Source organism: Anas platyrhynchos, chromosome 1 (genome assembly GCF_047663525.1).
Source record: "Anas platyrhynchos isolate ZD024472 breed Pekin duck chromosome 1, IASCAAS_PekinDuck_T2T, whole genome shotgun sequence".
NCBI lineage: Eukaryota > Metazoa > Chordata > Aves > Anseriformes > Anatidae > Anas > Anas platyrhynchos.
The window spans coordinates 203,093,614-203,113,741 of NC_092587.1; the positions used below are offsets into that span (position 1 = coordinate 203,093,614).

General features: G+C 38.0%; 1 protein-coding gene across 17 annotated transcripts in view; it reads left to right on the forward strand.

Moving 5' to 3' along the window:
• The window catches only part of TENM4 (teneurin transmembrane protein 4), a 1,639,674-nt gene that overhangs the window by 1,133,358 nt on the left and 486,188 nt on the right, over positions 1–20,128 (forward strand). For 13 of the 17 annotated variants that reach the window (XM_072032862.1, XM_072032863.1, XM_072032868.1 and 10 more), the window contains one exon: positions 10,953–11,095. The exons of the other annotated variants lie outside the window; for them this stretch is intronic. The gene's annotated coding sequence lies outside the window, so the exon portion shown is untranslated. The remainder of the gene's footprint in view (positions 1–10,952; positions 11,096–20,128) is intronic. 17 annotated transcript variants of the gene reach the window in all.

A 20,128-nucleotide genomic window follows, 5' to 3' on the forward strand; every position in this document is an offset into this window, starting at 1 on the left:
AAATGACTGATTTAGACTGCCTTCTTATGTGGATGTATCAGAACTTGAAACTCCATAAATAGTCAATTGAGAAAAATATTCACGAAGATGAAGTCAGATTTCTAAGGAAGGTGGTTTGAACAAGCTCCTTCTCAAGTATTTGCATAATGAAACAACATCTATCAATCTAAAACAAAACAAAACAAAATACAGCTGTTTGCATTGAAGAGAAAGGAGAAACTCTGTCACTTGCACTGAGCTCAGATATCTTTCTAATATATATTTCTACTTATGTATGGGTACATAGTATACAGTACTTAAAGTCTACTTGCAGAGAGGTTTCACTAAAAAATAAAATTACTCAATTAATAGAAAAAAAAATATCTAAATCACTATGTCATTTTTAAACCTTGTTTGAGTAGGCTACTTCATCAGATGCTTCATAGCAGAGAAGAATTTGCAGTGGCAAGGGTATGGATTGATAAGTCTTTTCCAGTTGTAATTGCAATTATCTTGTGATGAGACTTTTTCACCATTTTGCATTGGACTCCCTTCACAGCTACAGTGTATGGCCAATAATACAGAGAGCTCATTTCTTCTGCTATTTAGCTATGAAAAATTAATGGCAATTAACTTCTAACAAGTTGACAGAAAATAGAATCTTAATGCCATTAGAACCTTAAACTATGGAAGCTCCATTTGCTTTTTATCTCATAATCTGTTAATCTGCTTTAATATTTATGGATAATGATAGTTATATTAATTTCTCATTATTTTCACTCCCTCCCTCCTTCTCCCTCCTTTCTCTTGTTAACTGAATCTGTTTCTTAAAGAATAAACAAACTGATTTGTGTAGACATTTCCCAAATGTGTGTTTGACAGAACCATCAAGTGAATGTGTCCCACACCATAAGTTTCCTGGGACAGCATCTCAAAAATTTCTTTGCCCCACTGTCATATAATGGCCTGGAAATAGATGTAATCTGGACAGGAAGAAGAAAAAGGGATGAAGGTTGGCTCCGTTGCTGCTCTGCAGTCACACAGGCAATAACTAGGGCTGCACTGGGCAATGCTCTAAAAAGCCTGCTCACCTCCTACACTTCCTAGTAAGTCTGCTCCCTTACAAAGGGACCTCACAGTGAAAGGGCTTTGAGTCATCAAGTTCATCAAGTTCTATCAGTTTTCATGGACATCTGGTCTACAATTTCCAGTACATTCTCCTTATCACCAAGAAGATTTACTGTAAAAGGGTGTCTCTCACATTCATTAGCTTACTTTTTAACTGAAAAATTTTACTTAACCTAATAGAGGAGAAAAGGGACTGTGTAGAGAAGGTGTAAAGCAGCTCTTCAGCCAAGCTGACTAGGACAAATTTAGTGGACCTCTTTCATTAGTTGCGAAGGTCGTGTGTGATTGACTTCTGTGGCACTGCACCAATGTAATTCAAAGCACAGTTTGTTCCAGTGAAGTTGGACCTGATTTCCTGTTGCAGTTGTTCTGGCTTTTAAGCCATTTAATAGTGTGAAGTGAGTGTAAAAGTTTTCCTGGGGTGATTGGCCATGATTTTAGATTCCATATACATTTACTTTTGGTTCATAAATGACTATTCAAGGAAGGCAACAGAGGAAAGGCTCTTTAATTTGTCTGATCATTCCTTGATTCCACACCATGTTAATTTCTAAAGGAACATTCTTACATGTTCTACATGTCTGGAAGTATTTAACTTCAAAACACTTTTTTCATTCTACAAATTGAAAGGTATTTGAATCTACATACTGGATTGCTAAACTCCCTCTGGAAATTACTTAGGCTTAGCGCAGTAGTGGAATACAGTAGCAATGGGCTTTTCATAGGTTTGGTCCTGTTTATCTTATTTTACGTAACTATATCAAAACTAATCTTCCATGGTTTGTTTGCTATGAGTAGAAGTATAGCTTTTAATGTACAAAAGGTCAGTTTATTCTAATGGGATGAACTCATCTAAGAAGGGCAGTTTGGTGCTCAAGACTCATGTCTCCCCGGGCATCTCACTGCACCATATCTTTTTACTGTAGAACTATAACAATGTCAGCCCCTTGTTTGTTTATATTTAAATACCATATGGAATTTCCTAACGTAATCGAAAAGGTAATTAATAGATTTTTTTTTTATGAGACACTTATTCTTCTGAATTGTCTTTGCTAGTTACTGCTGAAGAATTGTATGGCTTAGAAATACAGTAAGTAGCCTCTTGCATTCAGATAGACAGATTTGATTCCTGTAGCTGAACAAGTACAAGGTGGTTCTGCCCCCTTTGTTTAAGAGGTGGACCAGCTCCTTTTTGTGTTATTAATACATTAACCTCCAGGAGGTTTTGTTTGGTTGCTGACCTATTCCCCAGAGACTGCTTTCAAGTGGCAGGAGAGGTAAATCTGACAAGGAAGCAATAATTCATGGACAAAACGACATCCCCAATGAAGCGCTGCAGCAGTGGAAAGATTTCCCCAGCAGACGCATGCATCCCAGCTCACCCCTGGTGGAAGTTCATTTACTTCAGTGTGTCTCCTCTAGACTTAATTTTGGTGCAGTGCATCTTAAACATAAGACCAGCTTGCTATTTCAGAACTCTCACACATTGGTAAATTTGACCCGTATCTTAATTGTTATGTGCATTTAGTCATAACAACTTATTAGGCAGGCTCTGTTCTATGTATGTGCTTCCTGGTGAATTGTGTTGTGTACGACACGAGGCAGTGGACTTCAAAGAAAAAGCATGTATGTGAGTTGCTTGTATGAGTTGATCTTTGGACAGAAGTTACACAAAAACACAAAAACAAGAAAAGCGCCTCCTTAATAGGGACGAAAGAAAAAAAAAAAAAAAAAACAAAAAAAAAAAAACTTTCCTTTCCCTGTGAGGCCATTAATTCCAAGGAAAGAAGAGGGCCATAATTCTTCCATGTAACCAAGTAACAATCTTTTAATAAGCATCATTAAGTCTTTAGATTGAAATAAGAGGCTATCTGCCCTTTTATCCCATATTATATTGCCCAAATTCCTCTTTGCCATCCTCACTGTGGTTAGATGAAAGCCCCCTGTTTTCATATTGATCACTAAAAGCACTTTCCCCTTGTACCAGTTCACTGCATCACTTCTAAATGCAGTTCATCTGATCTCTCTAGCTTTGCCTGGTGCTCATTCAAGGCTACAAAACCTGCAGTTTCAGGCGGGTCTTGGAACCAAATGATCGTGTTTCTTACCTCATTCCAGTGGATAACATTAGGATCTTTGTTTAGGTGGGACTCAGAGTAAAAATAAAGCTCGCTTTGCTTTCCCATGCATGCCCACACACATTTACACCTATATATATACACCCCTATATACACCCCTCTGTCTCCAGAAGGGTTATTTGAAGCCAGAACAGTAGACATCTGTGTGTTTGTGTGTTTGTGTGTTCATGCTTACTAATTTTCATTAAAATACTTTCCAAATTCTAGATGATGGGGAAGCATAGCTGCATTAAAATGTTACCCCAAGTACAATCTATACTCTTCAAACCTGTGGATTGAGGGGTTCTTAGAGGTATTCTTTTTCGCAAGTTGCTATTTGATAAGGAAATTAAGTGATATATGTAAACAGAGTCATTAGTTTAGAGGTTATTGAGAAATTATTTGTAAACAGGTCTGAGCTTGTGTTGCACTGTTTCCTTACAGTCTCTTGCCTGTGGCTATAGCTCTTATTTCCACTTGCAGTTTTTGTTTGCATGGAATTTTACCAGTGTGAGACTCGATGGAGCGGTTCCATGTCTGTATTCTGTTCTTCTATCTCTTCCAGACCAGAAGAAAACAAATCCAGATTCTAGCTTGAAGGAAAACAATTTGCAGAGATAAGAACCAACCTTGTGTATCAAATAGTGTGGAAGCTCAGAACAACGTTTTAAGGGCCTGTTCCTGGGCTAAAGTGAAGTGACAAGCAGAGACCCACACAGCAGGTTGGATTTTATGAACAAACATCAGCAGGGTATCTACTGTGTTCAAAGCAGTCTGCAAGCTGCAAACTCAAAATCACACAGAATGCTTGTCTTTGAAATAATTCAATCCTCCCATAGTAACATTCTTACCAGTCTTTGGCAGGGCATGTTCCCATCTTGTTTATATTAATGTTCCCAGTGTATCTTGATTTTACAATGATATAAGCAGCACTTTCTCTATGGTGTTCCTTGTGCCAAGCAAATATATTCTGTATATATCTGATACCTTGGATTAGGTTGTCAGCAAATGAGAACAACTGGTAACTTCTGGCCAGGCTTCACCCTCTCTGCTCCTTCCCACAAGATTTAATTGATCAGTTTCATCATATGCAGCTTAACCTTATGCAAGAATGTGAAAGAGCATATGGTTTCGATCCCCGAAAGATAATTGAGCCCCAGGTGATTTCAGTAAAATGGGAAGAAAAAAAATATAGTGGGGTTGCTTTTGGAAGGGACAATAAAAGAAGGAAAGAGGGGAATGATTTCACTTCCGGTAGCTTTTGAACTCTGAGCCCTAAAATCTCAGGTTTGATTAAGGCACTCAATCCACTTATTATGGGAAGGATCGGTTGAAGCAGGTCTCAGGGTCTCATGGTCTTGAAATCGCAGCCCTACAGAATCAGTGTGAACTTCCTACACCAGAAAAACCATCCCCTCACTCAGCAATGAACTTTCTCGCTCTTGCTAGTCGGATCATAGAGTACTCTCTAACAATGTTTCTGTTTAGAAAAATAATATTGCTCTGACTTCTCTTGCCTCTGCTAGGGAGATGAACTCCACAGTAACCCACTGGACATTCAGTATAATTTTTTACTTGTATTCCTCTCCTCAATTTACAAGTTGAAAGCTATTTCTTACGTTTATTGCCTCTACTTTATGCTTTTGTTTCTGTGACACCGCATCTGTGCCGTACTGGCGATGCATCATAGGAGAAGGGCTGTTAGATTTCTAGATCAAATCCCATATTCATAGTCTTCCCTACACAGTCTAAACGTATTTGTAGACTTTACATCTGATAAAGGTCATCTTCTGAAATGCAGAGGTGCAGAAGAATCTTCCGTAATCTGAAGACAGATTAGCTGCAGTGATCTTTGCTACAGTCAGTTCTTTTGTAGAAGAAGGAGGCTCAACATGTTCTGGACAGGTTCACCCTTGCTTAAAAGCATGAATCATTCCAATGTCTTGCATTTGCAGCCTGGGAGATTTTGAGCAGGGGCTAATATTGGAAAATAGAGAAGAGAATTTAAGAAAATAAATCAAGAGTGACTATGAAAGACGTGTATCCTTCCTTCTCTGTCTCCCAGAGACTGGAAGAAACAAATAAGAAGAAAACAACATTTTTCTTTAATAAGTTCAGATGGGAGACAGAACTCCAAGTGTGTCACTTGCCTACTAGAGGCAGAATGACATGAATCATGAAGCTGTCAAGCAGGGAGCAGAGCTGATCCAGATCTGGCAAGTCTAACACACTGAGCTCAACAACCTTGACTTCCTCCTCCCCACCCCATCAGCAAGAGTTAAAAATGATGTGTTAATTCAGTAGTGCAGCCCAAACAGTGCTATCTCACTTATTAAATGGTCCCTGGCACCAAATGGCAGATGATGTGGCCCTGGTGACATGTGCTCAAAGGAGTCCTGTTGGGTAACATGTCTCTTCTTTGAGCTACCACTTCATTTGACACAGTGAACACTCACTGCTCCCCCTGTCCTGCTTATAGTCCTGGAAAGGACAATGCTGCAGAAATCTATCCTTCTGCTATCAAAAAGCCACATAGCCTCGGTTGGAGATGCTGTCCTACACCAGGTGGTTGCCCTTAGATCTCTTTGAAAGAGTCTTCCATATTTAGTTGCTGGATCTGCTTCTGGCTTGGAAACTAAGCCCTTTTGAGTCAGTGAATCCTGGCAAATGTTTCAAGCACCTGCCTTGCTTCTGGCTGAATGCTGAGCTGTGCTATGGTTCGGCTGTTGCACGGTGTCTTTCAGGCTCTGAAAGCCTGGATCTGTTGAGATGATTCTCCTGCAGTTCCGTGGGATGCTCCTTTTGACACCAACCATCTGCCAGTTCTGGCTGTGCAGGTATAAAGCACGTGTGCCAACCTGACATAGTGTCAGCACTGAAAATCCCCCAGCAATGTGTGTTGTGTACAAACAAAATGCTTCTTTCCAAGTATGGAGGAAAAATAACATTCTGAGAAAAAAAGTCCCCAGGCTCCCTGGAGAGAGAGAAAAAACAGTAATTCTCTTTCTTGCCAGTATCAAAAGATTGGGTGATAAAGGGAGAGGAAAACTATTATGATAGAAGTAACACATGGTTAGGCAACGAGATACATGGGAAGGGGTTGATAATACCAAAATTCATTTGTACCAAGTGCAGCCATGGTAGCAACACATGGCTACCAGGTCCATTACAGAGGCTGGAAGGGACTTTTGGAGACCATCTATCCCAACATCCCTGCTCAGAGCAGAGTCAGATACAGCAGCTCAGGGCTGTGTCCAGTCAAGTTTTGAAAATCCCAAAGAACGTAGACTCTGCAGCTTCTCTGCACAGCCTGGTCCAGTGTTCACCCACCTTCCGCCAGGCCAGAAGCTTTACAGTTTTCATTTCTCCACAGTTGATTCTCTGATATAGAAGATGTGTATGTGTAGGATAACAACCCTTATTCAGTAGACCAAAAAGGTCTCTTTACAAGGTTTTGGCAACATGATGCTTTCTTGATGACTGAAGTATCCATTGAGCTTTCTCAGATGAAGCAGAGCGACCCTTGGTCCCAGTATTATTCATCTTATTTAATAAAGGATGTTCAGTCGGTACATTCAGGATCAAAAAGAGTTTTGTTAATGTTGGAGGATGGTGCCGATATTGTAGCCAATTAAAGTGCCTGTTCCTACTAATGATAAATGAGTCTGTTGTCAGTTCATTTGGCATTGTGCCTCCAGTCTTACATAATCATTTGTGGATATACCCAAGGGTTTCAATAGCTAACATTTCAACTTTTACAGGTCATCATTCAAGAAAGATGGACTTGGTAAATAATAATCTGCAGCAGAAAACTGGAGGTGGAAAAAAAATACAGGTGATGATTAGCTCTGTAAAATGGGCTCAAACGTATTGGTAGAAGAACCTTTTCAGTTTTATTTCAAACAATGTTCTGTGACAGGAGAGAAGGAAAAAAAATCTGAAGAACTCTGATGGATCCAGTCATGTTTAGCTTTCATGAGTTAATGGCTCATTTGCAATTGAAATTTGCAGTGGTTCTGAAATTGCAGGGAGTGGTCTGAAGCCTGACAGAAATAATAATGACTTGAGACAAAATTTCTTGATAGAATCTGAAGTTCAGCTGTTCTTCTTTGGGGGAAACACAAGCCACAGAATGAGAGCCCCACAGTTCCAAGGTTAGCAGAGAAGCCGATGGCTGGAGGGGAGGGAAATCCAGGGAAGGAAGTAGTGGGCATGAAACGATCTCTGTGTATCTGCAAGACTGCAATTTTGTGTTGTATAACCAAGGCCTTTTGCTTGTCAGCCAGGCACCTGAGCTGAAAAGACACTTCACAAAGTCCTTTGAAGACTGTAACAGCTCCCCAGTTCAGGGTATTTCACATTGTCTAACAATTTCATGTTAATTCAATGTGCAAATGTTGGGATCTGGGTTTTGAATTCTTTAATGGTTGCAATCCTCAGTAAGTTAAGGGGCAGGCAACAGAGAGAGGCAGGCAGAGGCAATGGATGGCTCTGCTCAGCTGAATGTGCCACCAGATAAGAAAACTGGTGGCCATGCCCAGCTTGCCTTGTTGCTCCTTCTGATGGTTTTCTATCCATACACTCATGGATAGAGCATTATGGACCAGCTCTTCCCAAAGACCAAATCAGACCATCGCAAGTCAGTCCCTCTGAATCAACAAAGGCAGGAAAGCCTAATTTTAATCAGCAAATCTCTGAAGTTGATGGAGAGGCACCTTCAGAGGGCAATTCAGAGCAGGAATATAATTGTAAGGCCAGCATTAACCTTTATGACTCTATTCAGCCTTTTCCAAGAGTCAATGGTATTAATTCATAGCAGAGCAGAGAAGACTTTTGTTAAGGGGCAGCCTTGGTATCAATAAAAGTGCCACAGTGTGCTCTCTGTATCACAGAACTGCCATATGTCTCCACTTAGGGGGATTGGGCATGGGGGCTAAGAAGGGAATTGCTTTCCCAGGGCAGGTTAACGTAACAAAAAGTGAGCAGCTCTGCAGCCTTTAATCTCCCTAAAGCCCATAGTCTCAGCACTCCTATGCTTTAGTCCATGCTATGCTTCATTATGGAGTCTTTAAACACCTAAGCTAAAGATAGAGAAAGTCATTTATAAAGAAAACACAACTTTGGCTCCTTTAGTGGGATTTTTTGAGAAAAAGTAAGGTTCTTCTTGGGTTAAGCTTATTAGATTTTGTAATTTTGTTTATATAGTATTAAAAACTCCAAGTGCTGTGGAGTAGACACCCAAAATGAACATTCAACTCTAGAATATTTAATAACTAAAAATAAATCAAGATATTCAGGATTGGCAGTTTTAAACATTACAGCAAGGGATTTTTCTTCCAAATATGGAACACCTAGTTCCTATTTAGTAAAAAGATCTTACAGTTTTATTTTGATTTTTAATAATAATATTATTTACAGTGTTCCAGTAGTTGCAGCTTCAAGAAGGAAACATAAATTAATGCTTGAACTATAACAAGATAAGTTGAACTTGTGCCTTTTTGTTTTGATTTTTATTATGATTTTTATTATTATTATTGCTGTTGTTATTGCATTTTTGTTTGGTTTTGGCTTTGGTTTTAATATAAATTTTGTATCGTCAAGAGGTATCCTGTACCAATCTTCTTGAATTTAATTATGTCTGGAATATACTGCTTGTTGTAAACAAGGCACAGTTATTTAACATGCAGATTTTAGTTCAGGGATTTGAAGCAGCCTAGTGGGCTAAGAAATATATTCCATATTTCCATTCATTTGCTCATAGAACTTTGTCAGGACTCACCAGATACCTTTGAATAACCTCGACTTTTCTTTGTGTTGTGATTTTTCTTTTCCTTATTGAATTAATGTTATGAATACTTTAATGGAGCTGCTGGTGGAGAGAAGATACACTGTTTCATTTCCTTCCCTGCTATAAATCAGTGTAGTGCCACTTACATCAGTGAAGCTACTATTTACCCCCCAGCTGAACATCTCCTTCTTCAGTTCTAATATTAACCCGGTTAAAAATAGGTGTTTTATATTTAAACCTCTGCTTCCTGAAGTGACAGTAGGTGGGGCAACTTGTAACATGATCAACAATTACAGCATTATCTCTACTGGAATCCATTTATGTCAGCTCCTAACAATCAAAACATAACAACCTTTTGGAAGTGCCGTTGCTTTAATTTTAACAAAAATAGCAAGGATGTTATTTAAAAGGCACGTGAGCCCTGATCATGTGCATACTCACGTACATGTATGTGCATAAACAATGTGCAACATGAAAATATAGGCATCCTGGTACGCAGCCTGATCCCTGAAGCATTGTTTGTGGAAAGGGGTGGTGTGCATGTAATTTGTATGGGGAATGGCAACATGGAAGGGTTGGAAACCCAAGGCCCTGTTTTCAATTCATAACTTGTGATTTATCTTTATAATACACCAAGAGTCATATGAAATCACCAGAGCCATTTGAAATGCACAAACTTATTCAAGACACTGTCAGAGAAGGTGCAGGATCTGCAGGAAACCCGTGCCTTTCTGGAGTGGCAGCTGAAGAACATTCAGAGTAATTAGGGCACTTCTAGTGGACCTGGACCATTTTGGATGAACAGCTAGGTTGAGCTGCGTCTTCCACCTATAGTCAATTTTTTTCCAAGTTATTTTTTCATAAAACTGAGGGGCATGTTAATTGTTATGGGAAGTTATTGGTCCTTAGCAAGCTTATATAGTGGCTCATTTCTACAGCTGTGCTGCATATTTCACCTGTGACTCTTTTCACTAAATAAGTGACATTGCCTGAACATACCTCACAGTAAAATATAGATGTTTAAGTGCTATGAAATTGAGAATTGTGTTCAAGACCCCATTAAATACTAAATTGCTGAAAAAAAGTGCTTAGGACACTTCCAACTACATTGCAAATTGTCTGAACAGTATGGGCCATGGAACTGAGAGAGTCATTTTTGATGTATGTTGAAGGAATTGGTCTTACCTATGTGTCAGACTCTCAGGTCTGTCACAAATTTCTTTAAAAAAGACCAATAAAATTCTGTAGAAACTACAACATTTTCGTGACATCTTTAAATTAGTGAATGGGGTTTGTTACCAACCCTAAGCATTAAGTCTAGAAAAGAAGAAATACATTTGCTTTTAGACAATTTGCCCCATGGGAAGCATGGTTTCTCATTCTCCAGATTTATATATGCGTACATACTAACATAGGCCCAATTTTATTCTGCTCACCTTGAAAGAACTCACATTAGATGTACAATTGCTCCTTATCCAGCCTTTGAGATCACATCAAAACTGTGAAGCCACCAATGGAAGGTGGCATGGCCTATGTACTCCCATGTACTGATCCTGGAGAATCTCAGGTAGGAACGAGCCTGGCATATGCCATGATCCAGTTCTCATTGCCAGAGTTTTCTTCCTGTGAAAATCAAAGCATGGGAAGGCAGCTGGGACATAGATGCCTTGTAGATACGGAGGAAGGTATCCTTTTCTCAATACCAGTACAAACTTGAAGACAGATACCAGTTGCAACGGTAGCCTGAAAGAAGGTTCTGTAGGTACTACACTTTTTTGTGTAATACTTTACTTAAGTACTCACAGATAGGGGGAGGTTGTGTGGGTCTTTGGAAATATGTAGTCTCCTACAAGGAATATCCTGACAGTTGCCATGCAAACAACCTTTACAAATCAATGCCAGTCTTTTCTGACACACAACACCTGGCTCCTTTTCTGTAGTGAGAATGGCTGGACCATTGCAGTGGTGCACTGATTTTTGTGGATGGTGAACACAAAAAGGGGACTGAGAAGACACCACCTGAGTTATTCTGACACATGACTTGAGTGCTTTCTATTCTTAGACAAATGAGGATCTGAATTATGTAAGTACACCATCATTGTTTCTTAGATTTATGTGTAAAAATGAGAGAAGAAAAAAAAAAACTTTTAATCTATTGTGTGTATGGGATTTATACATCTATCATTTTCTTTCATTGTACTTTTATAGTTCAGTGGAGTTGATAAATCAAGCTATTTCTTGTGATATTACAAAGCATCATTATTTGTCTCTTGATTTCATGCTTTTTTTCTTTAAAGAAATGAAAAGAGCAAAACCCACAGAACTAAATTTGGAGTGTCATTTTAAATTTATTGTTTAATAAATTGTGATCACTTGAAAAATCTATTTTTTTCTGTATTGATAACAAGAGATTTAACCGAAGTGATTGAATCAAGACAAGAAATACAAGGTTCCCAAAGCTTGAATAAATGATATTGTCATGTTAATGTGCTGTTCTGGAAGTTCATTTGAAGTGTAAGAAATAATCCACATATAATTTCATGACAGTTTATATACTCCTTAACATAATTTATTCTTGACTACAGAACCTTTATTCAATCTTTCATGAGCATTTCCTACTCACCAACAAAATTCACCTTTTTTACGTTCTGCACTCCCAGTGCAAAGATAACACTTTCTTCACATGTACAAGCTCTATATTGACTTCCAAATTGACAAATTTATCTTGACTTCCACCAACACTTTTGCTGAATGAGCGTAACCACCACTGATTTTACAATACCATGTGGATCTACTACTTTTGACTCATCTAATGATGCTGCATAAGATGCCTTTTAGAACTGTATTATCTCCTATATAACATTATTTGTGCTTAACAAATAATAAATAGACCTTGTCAGCCACAGAATACTGTACCTTGGTTTTTGAAATGACTGCAAATCCCATGGTATTTTGGGAAGTAAAAAAAAAAAAATAATAAAAAAATCAATAGACATCTGAAATGTTCTTAAAGTGATACATACACCAGCGTTTTAAGCAGCCACAGAAAAGATGGAGAAACACGATTAAGTTTATTTCTACAACTTACAGTCAGCAATTCCACATTTCAAAGTATAGAAACAAATTAACAACAGCTATAGTTGCCTGACTTGTAAGGATGGGGTTAAGAGTCTTATAACATTTCTGTTTTTGAAGCCCAGAACAGGAGAATGTCTTTATTCAGAGAAAGCTTCAAAGTATAGCTTTATATTTTATATATGTACTGATTTTCCACTTTTCCACTGGTTTTAAACAAGAATTGTATGCTTGTATTCTTCCCTTGGTCCAGGCTATAATTATATATTTCAGATTATGGTGTTTATATAGTAATGAGAAGATCCTGAATTCTTGCAGCTTAGGGCAAGTTCTTGAAAATACACATTTTAACAGTGACAGACAGGCTGTTCTTAGTATGTCTTTATTAAAATAAATGTGTTTTAAGGATTTTTATATATATATATCTCTGACTGTAGCTCACTGATTTGCTAGAGAGTAGTATAGCAATAATAAGGGTGAATGGGGAATAACATGGGGGTAATGGCTTTAAAATAAAATTAAAAAAAAAATGTAGATTTATGTTAGACATCAGGAAGGAAGTTCTTTACTACAAGGGTTGTGAGGCACTGGCATGTTGCCTAGAGGAGCTGTGGATGTCCCATCCCTGGAAGTGTCCAAGGACAGGCTGGAAGGGGCTGGGGGCAGTCTGAGCTGGAGGAACGTGTCCCTGCCCATGGCAGGGAGGTTGGAATTGCATTACCTTTAAGTTCCCTTCATAACAACCCAAACCATTCTATAATTCTATGAATAATGTTATTATATCAAGCCTCTTTTTCTTTCAGGGATTCCCAGAGATATTTCAATAAAAAGAAAGAATAGCCTAAGGTTCTCACCTGTGTTAGAGGGAAAAACAAGTTTTTTTCAGGACAAAAAAAAGTGTGGCAGGTCAATGGTGGAGCACTCTGTTTTCCTTTTAAAAAAATAAAAAATAAAAGTAATGAAAAGACTGTGAATGGTAAAATGGAGCAGTTAGCTATTTTGTCAGCTATTTTGTCAGACATGAAGATATGAAAAGGATGTTGGCGATACCATGAAATATCTCCATATCTCCAGTTTTTCTGTCAGAATTTGCTCGTTCTCATTCCTGGAACTTAAAGCCCAACAAGTATCAGGACTTTCTAAAAAGGAAGGACAAAACTCAATTAGCAAAAATTGTACTGTTTCCTTTTTTTAAAATAACTATCAACCTAACTTAGACTTTTTTTGACAGCTATGGAAACAAGCCAAGATGATATTAAAATTGGTATTGTGCTGGGGGTAACCATTCCCAGCCAGATGTATTGTACATACCCTGCTGTGCTGGGGGTAACCATTCCCAGCCAGATGTATTGTACATACCCTGCTGTGTGTATAAGTATTTATAGATACGTCTATACAACACAATCAATCAAGGCAAAAAAAAAATTATATATATATATATATATATATATATATATATATATATATTGGAAGGTGTGTTGATATCTGGTTGTCCATGGCTAAAACATACAGTATTAATACTTTGTACTAGCAAATGGAAGTGAAGAACATAAATGAAAAGTTGTTCCCGTAGTGATTCAGTTTTTCAAAGACATTAATCTGTACTACGTATCTCATGGAGTGAATGGGGGATCCATTCATCCTCACTTTCAGTGGTTACTACTTGATAGTAAATCATGTCCACAACTACCTATATATGGGATTCCTAGAACTGGGGTGAATTTAAGTTATCAGAACCACAGATCTACTCCCATGCTGCCAGGATGGAGATTTACATTTGAAATAAGAATTGGTTTATAACCTTACAGAAATGAACAAGGATAATAAATGGATCAGTATGTCTGGCCAGTTTTGAGTTCTGTAGAAGTGTTGCCACATAAGAATTTCCTGTGAGGTACTCACATATCAGTGTGATTAGCCTGGTAGAAAGACCTCTGTATTGGGGAAGCAAGGTCAATGGTCCTGGAACAAAAGGAGACATAAAGATTCAATAATAATATCTTATTATTCTATCAAATGATGTCTGCAGAACACTTTAAAATCATTATATCAAGGACAAAGGATGCTATATATATAGTAAGAGGGTAAAGGCTGACATTTCTATGGTGCATTTAATTAGCAGAATTCCATGCAAGCCTGGCCTTTGGAAGAAAAATAATCTTTGGTTGCACACTGGGCATGTTGAGAGTTTCCATAATAAACACACAGGGAACCCCTCTAGGGCACCTACTGAATCAAGGCTATTGTTTTGCTGGTGCCCTGTCCTCAAAGACCCTAAGGTTGAAAGACATTCTATAAAGTGAGCTCTGTTTTGCTTATTACAAGTAGGGGGTTGATGGAGACACGAAATAGCAGCAATCATTGATCATTTTTATTAAAGGTGCTTCTCAAGTTATAGGAGCCCTTGACATTAGTGAATTTCAGTGAGGAGACAACATACCTAGGTGGGAATATTTCCCCAAGCAAGTACAAGCAATATTCATTGGGACATGTTGTTTTTCCTTGTAGTAAGGAGTGATCAGATGAGCAGTAGTTAGCACATTTTTATTGGTTCTACTAAGAAATCAACAGTTTCTTCTTCTGTTGGTGGTTACCATCCCCTTCCCTGAGACATGCTAATTTAAGGTACCCAGGCTGTCAGATTAACAGACTGAAAAATAAAGCCACCTATTTTCTCATGTAAAGGTTCACTGCTATTGTTATGAAAAAGGGACACAGGCAATGATCAGAGATGATCATCTGACCATATTCTCAGTTCTCACTTTTTATCCCATGTGGTTTGTTCTCTCTTCAGTCACTGTTTCAGTTACGGATCTTGCTCTGCAGCTGAATTGAGGAATGTTTTGGGGCCTAGTGTGGAGACCACAGGGCAGAGATGTAGTAATCTTACATCTATTCTGGATTTGTAAGGAAGTCTTTAATAGATTATAGTGCTCTATCTTGCCTGTTTATAAAAGGAAAACAATGGGATAGACTAATATTTGTAAAGGCCTTTGAGATAAATCGAAGAACCTTCCCCACCTCCTTAGAAGTTACATGCTTTTATTATTTATTTATTTATTTAATCTTTTTCTTTCCCCCCTTCATGGTATAGTCTTTCTAGAAAATAAACCCTGGATGGGCACAGGTGATATACTCAGACCTTTACAGCCTCTACTATATAAATTGATTTCCAGGGCCCTATCCTTTAGCTGAAAATAGTAAACTATACTACTTGTTTCATTAGACATGGATCATTTCTATAGTGCATGGCTTACATTGATCCAGGAAAATTTATCAGAAGGATTTGGGAAAGACAGAATGCTACAAAACTGACAGATGAAGCTGATGCTGTTTTTACAGGTGGAACAAGAAAAAATATATTTGCTGATGTGCACAATACTTTTCCTCAGATACAAACCTGTCAGAGTAACAACATCATATGGACTGAGACACAGAGCTCTCCTAAAAACCAAAAACATCTTTAGAAATTGAATATTTATAACTGAATTAACAAGACTGCCACTATGGTAGCTTGAGGTTTGAAGTCAGTCTTGGAGAGTACAAATTGTATAATGGGAGAAGTTGTATAATGGGTTAAAAAATGAATAGTGCTTTTCTTTCCTTCTTTCCTTCCTTCCTTCCTTCCTTCCTTCCTTCCTTCCTTCCTTCCTTCCTTCCTTCCTTCCTTCCTTCCTTCCTTCTTCCTTCCTTCCTTCTTTTTCTTTCTCTTTTAACTTTTTCAACATGAAGATGATCAAATCTTAGAATAGCTTGTGCAATGAAATTGTGTAAGTCCAGTGAACTTGTGTAACCTCCACCCTTGTCAAATAATGGGATAAGTCCTTTATTATTTATTAATAATATAATATTAATAATATAATTTATTATTTCGAGTGACCTAATCTAAGTGGACCTGTTTATGAGCTGGAGGTTTAAGTACAGATCTCCAGCTAGCCCTGACAAACCTGAATTATTCTGTGTTCTATGAACTACGAAATGACAATCAGAGGAAATGATGTGGAAAGAATAGAATCAAAGACCAAAACTCAAAGAAGAATCTGGAAAGCCATCTCTGTCAACATCTAAAAGCATCCCTATAGGTACAGATGTCTTAGTGGTGTAAGGAGTTGTCCTGTTTATCTGCTTTTTAGAGGGAAAAAGAAGTCCACGTTCTCTGTCAGCTCTTGGGAACAGTGAATTTGCTGACACCCACCCTGAAGCTTCAGCTAAATGTTAGCTGAAGTTTCTTTCCTCTGTGTCATCACCTTTGTAATGGGAATTTAGCACTGCCTATAGGACTAGATAGCCTCAGGCAAAGAATTGGGATGAGATTCCTGGCTTGAGTCTTTTCCACCCTTGGAAGTTCCCTTCATGCTTAATACCATTGCTATACATGAATGTTATAGTGAAATGTTATCAACTTCATAATATCCCTGCTAAGGAGGAGGTTAATCTTCTGGGTCCTCAACTTGGGTAGTTCATAACAGCAACATTACATACACCGTAACCAAATCAAAACTGCACGAAATGTCAAGTTATGATCCAAGTAGTTTCTCTAGTCTGTGAATTTTCCTGCCCAAAGAGTATCGTGATTTGATTCAGCCTGGAGCCAGACTGCCAGACTGTATGTTGGCTGCAGACACCACTAACTACTTGCTGAGATTCTCCTGCCATCCACTCCCACCTTTCTCATCTCCTTTCAGTCCCATTCATATATCCATGCTTGGTTTTCCTACTTGTGACATAGATGGGGGAAGCAAACTCTTCTGCTAGTTTCCTTCCAGCAGAAAGGAAGGATTGCAGGTAGGAAATCATCAGTGAGATTGAGAAGGAGACTTCATAACATCCATCATGTTTATCCTGTCCTCACCTGCAACTCTGTGTATTGAGCAAGAATAACAGAGCAGGCTCTTTAACCTTTAACAGTAGGATTCCCACAGTGTCTTTCATCCTCAGTTTTTACTTAGGTTGGATCTAGGTAAATAGATTGACCTTGTCTTGGCCACTTTCTCTGAAGAGAATTACACACTGTGCTTGCCTATCTGCATCTAGATCTGTGATATTTTTGGTGGATCCAACTACCACGGCTGTGTGAGATTCTCCTTGAAAAGACTTCTTCTGCCCCTCCAAACCCACTCCTGCTGCACAACTGCTGGGACACCATACCTGAGAAAAACTTCCACATACTTGGAGCAAAGGGTATTTACAGCAAAACAGTTATCTCAGACAGAATCTTCTGTTGTGTTAACTTTCATTGCTCTTTGGTGGCCTCCAGCTGATAGGAGTGATCTGAAGTGTTATGCCATTAGAAGTAGTTCAGGAAACTTCCAAGATGAGAAGGCTCACTATAGAGCTTGCAAAATAGAAAGATGTTTCAATATTTTTCTGAGAACTCTTTTTTTTTCCACCTGTGTAGCCTAGATAGCATAATCGTCATTGTATCTGCAGATAAAGCAATTATGTATTTTAAGCTGGTCCTTAAAAATGCACCCAGCCCTGTACAAATACTTTTACTTTTTTCATATAATAACGATGCAAGACCTTTCCACTTGCCTCTTATCTTCCTATTGCAGATAGGGCAAGAGAGAAAGAAGCTGCCTGCCATGAACATGAACTCTGAATTTGGGTATGTGATCTGCAGGACAGAAACAGTTAATTCCTCTGAATGCATTTATTTTTTTTTTGATAGAGACAGTTTTTGAAAACAGAATTTAATGAAATCCAGTGTCCTTTTCATAAAATATTCGAAGAAACACTTTCTCGATACCACTTGTCAATCAGTCCTTTGCTATTGTTCCTTCTTTTTTCCTTTTTTTTTTTTTTCTTTTAATTGGCATCTGTCTGGAAGGATGCAAACAAATCCCAGGTTGGTATCTTAACAAGGACATTGTAGACCCATTCTCTTTCAATCCTTGAATTTCTCTGCTGATACAGATAAATAAATCACAAAGTCTATATTAATAGGTGCAAGGGGCAAAAACATGAGAAAGGCTTTGAGGATATGCAAGAATATTCTTGAGTATACTGTGAAGATATTTTTGAAATCGTATTTACCCTATTAATAATAAGTTGTCAAAATATATTCAACATTCTGCAAACTCTAAAAACATCAGGTTATTAATTTGCCTTTTCTCTACAATGTCAAGCTCAAAATAATCAGATATTTAACCTCTGGACATTGATGTTCTCTTTCTGTTAAATAGTTATGGTATTGTTAGCAGTTTGGTAAAAATATTTTAGTTATATGCTTATTACGTTTCAAAATTCAGGCTTAAAAAATCAGTAGCAATCTTTCACACTTTGTCATTCATTTCCATTTCACTCTATCATGAAATACTAAGCTGTTTTATTTTGTTTTTCTTGCTATTCCTGTAGACAGGTATACTGTATTTATGATTTAATTATCTGGATTTTCTTTTACAGCATCATACCTAGTTAATCTCACATTATGATGCAGCTGGTTTTAGTTGGTATTTAAAGTCATTGATACACAACTAAAACAGGAGTTCATAAAGATTTAGCTTAAGTAAATCAAACAGGCCACTGTAAGAATTCGTGAAAATGTGAGCACGTCCATTGGCAGTACAAAGGATTGCTGAGTACATTCTCTGTTAGGTAATTACTATGCACAAGAAAATAATTTTCTTACCAGACTGTGCAATGGTGCCTTTTGTAATGGTGTTTTTTATCAATACCCATGTGAGATAGAGGATTCCTTTTAAACTCGAACATAACAGCCTACCAGATTAATAGACCATATTTATAAAATCATACCTCTCTGAATGCATTGTTTTGTGTGTTGTTTTTTTTTTTTTTTTTAACTCAGGAGATTGAACACTGGTATTGAACAGGTGTCTTTCTTCAGGATCTCTGTGCTGATATATAGTGCACTGTGTTTGCTGTGATATTGATGTACAGGGATCCAGACAGAAGGATGGGGTCAGCACACATAATGCCTGCACGATTTTACTGCAGTGCAAAGCTGCATGTCACAGCATAGAGAGACATTTTTCTGGAAGGTTGCTTGGAATGGCTGTAGCTCTTCTTGAGGGAGATGATGAGCATTAAGTCTTCAGAAGGTCTTTGGAGGTCTTTAGCACACATAAATACACACAATCAAGAACACAGAAAAACTTAAAATTTCATCAGGTTTAGGCATAGGCAAGAATAGATAATTAGATATCAATCTCTAGGTTGCTCAGGAGGGTCAAGAAAGTCAAAAGTTCTGCAAGGAAAACTGTCTTGAGAAAAGAAAATGGGGTAAAAAGTTTAAAAAATAAATAAATAAAATACTGGGTTTTAAAGCCAAAACTAGAGCACCTGTTTCTAACTGAAGCTCACATGTTCACTTCTTGACACCAAGATGAACTTGAGACTAGTGTGCTCACGGTGTCCCCAACAATTTCTGCTGAATTTTAGATTTATTCTGAAAAAATAAGCAGACAATTCCTTCATAGTTTGAGCAGGAAAACTTCTAGGTGTGACTGAGGCTAGTGTGTCTTGACTGAGGGCTTCTCTGCACTTCAAAGCTATGTTGCTTTCATTGTACCACTGTAAGTGAAGATATGCATTTCTTCCTCATGGGAATAATTGGCTACCAGCATAAACATGCCTTATGGCACTGCTGCTGTTCTTCTGTTGTAAGGAGAAAAAGGTGCAGAGTTAGGACATTTTTACACATTTTTAATTGAAAATTGACTGTTGTATGGGTATAACCATGCAAGTTAACTACTTGTCCTCACAGTTGTCTGAGGTGTATAGGCAAAAATAATCTGGTCTTGAATTGTAAAAGCCCAAAACAATGCCTCTGTATGATGTGGGAAAGCAATAGTAGACAGCCCTGTCATCTCACCAGGGAGCTTCAGCTCCACATCCTTTTTATGATAATTTCTAACCAGCTGTCTACTTGTTTTAGGAGAGGGGGAGAAGGGAAATAAAAAATAATAATAATTTAAAAAATGCTAGTTTTCTTTGAGGATTCAGGATAAATATTTGGGCTGCAGTGGAACACCACTGTCTCTGAAGGTCTCCAAGCAAAGTCCCAGTGAGACTAAAATGC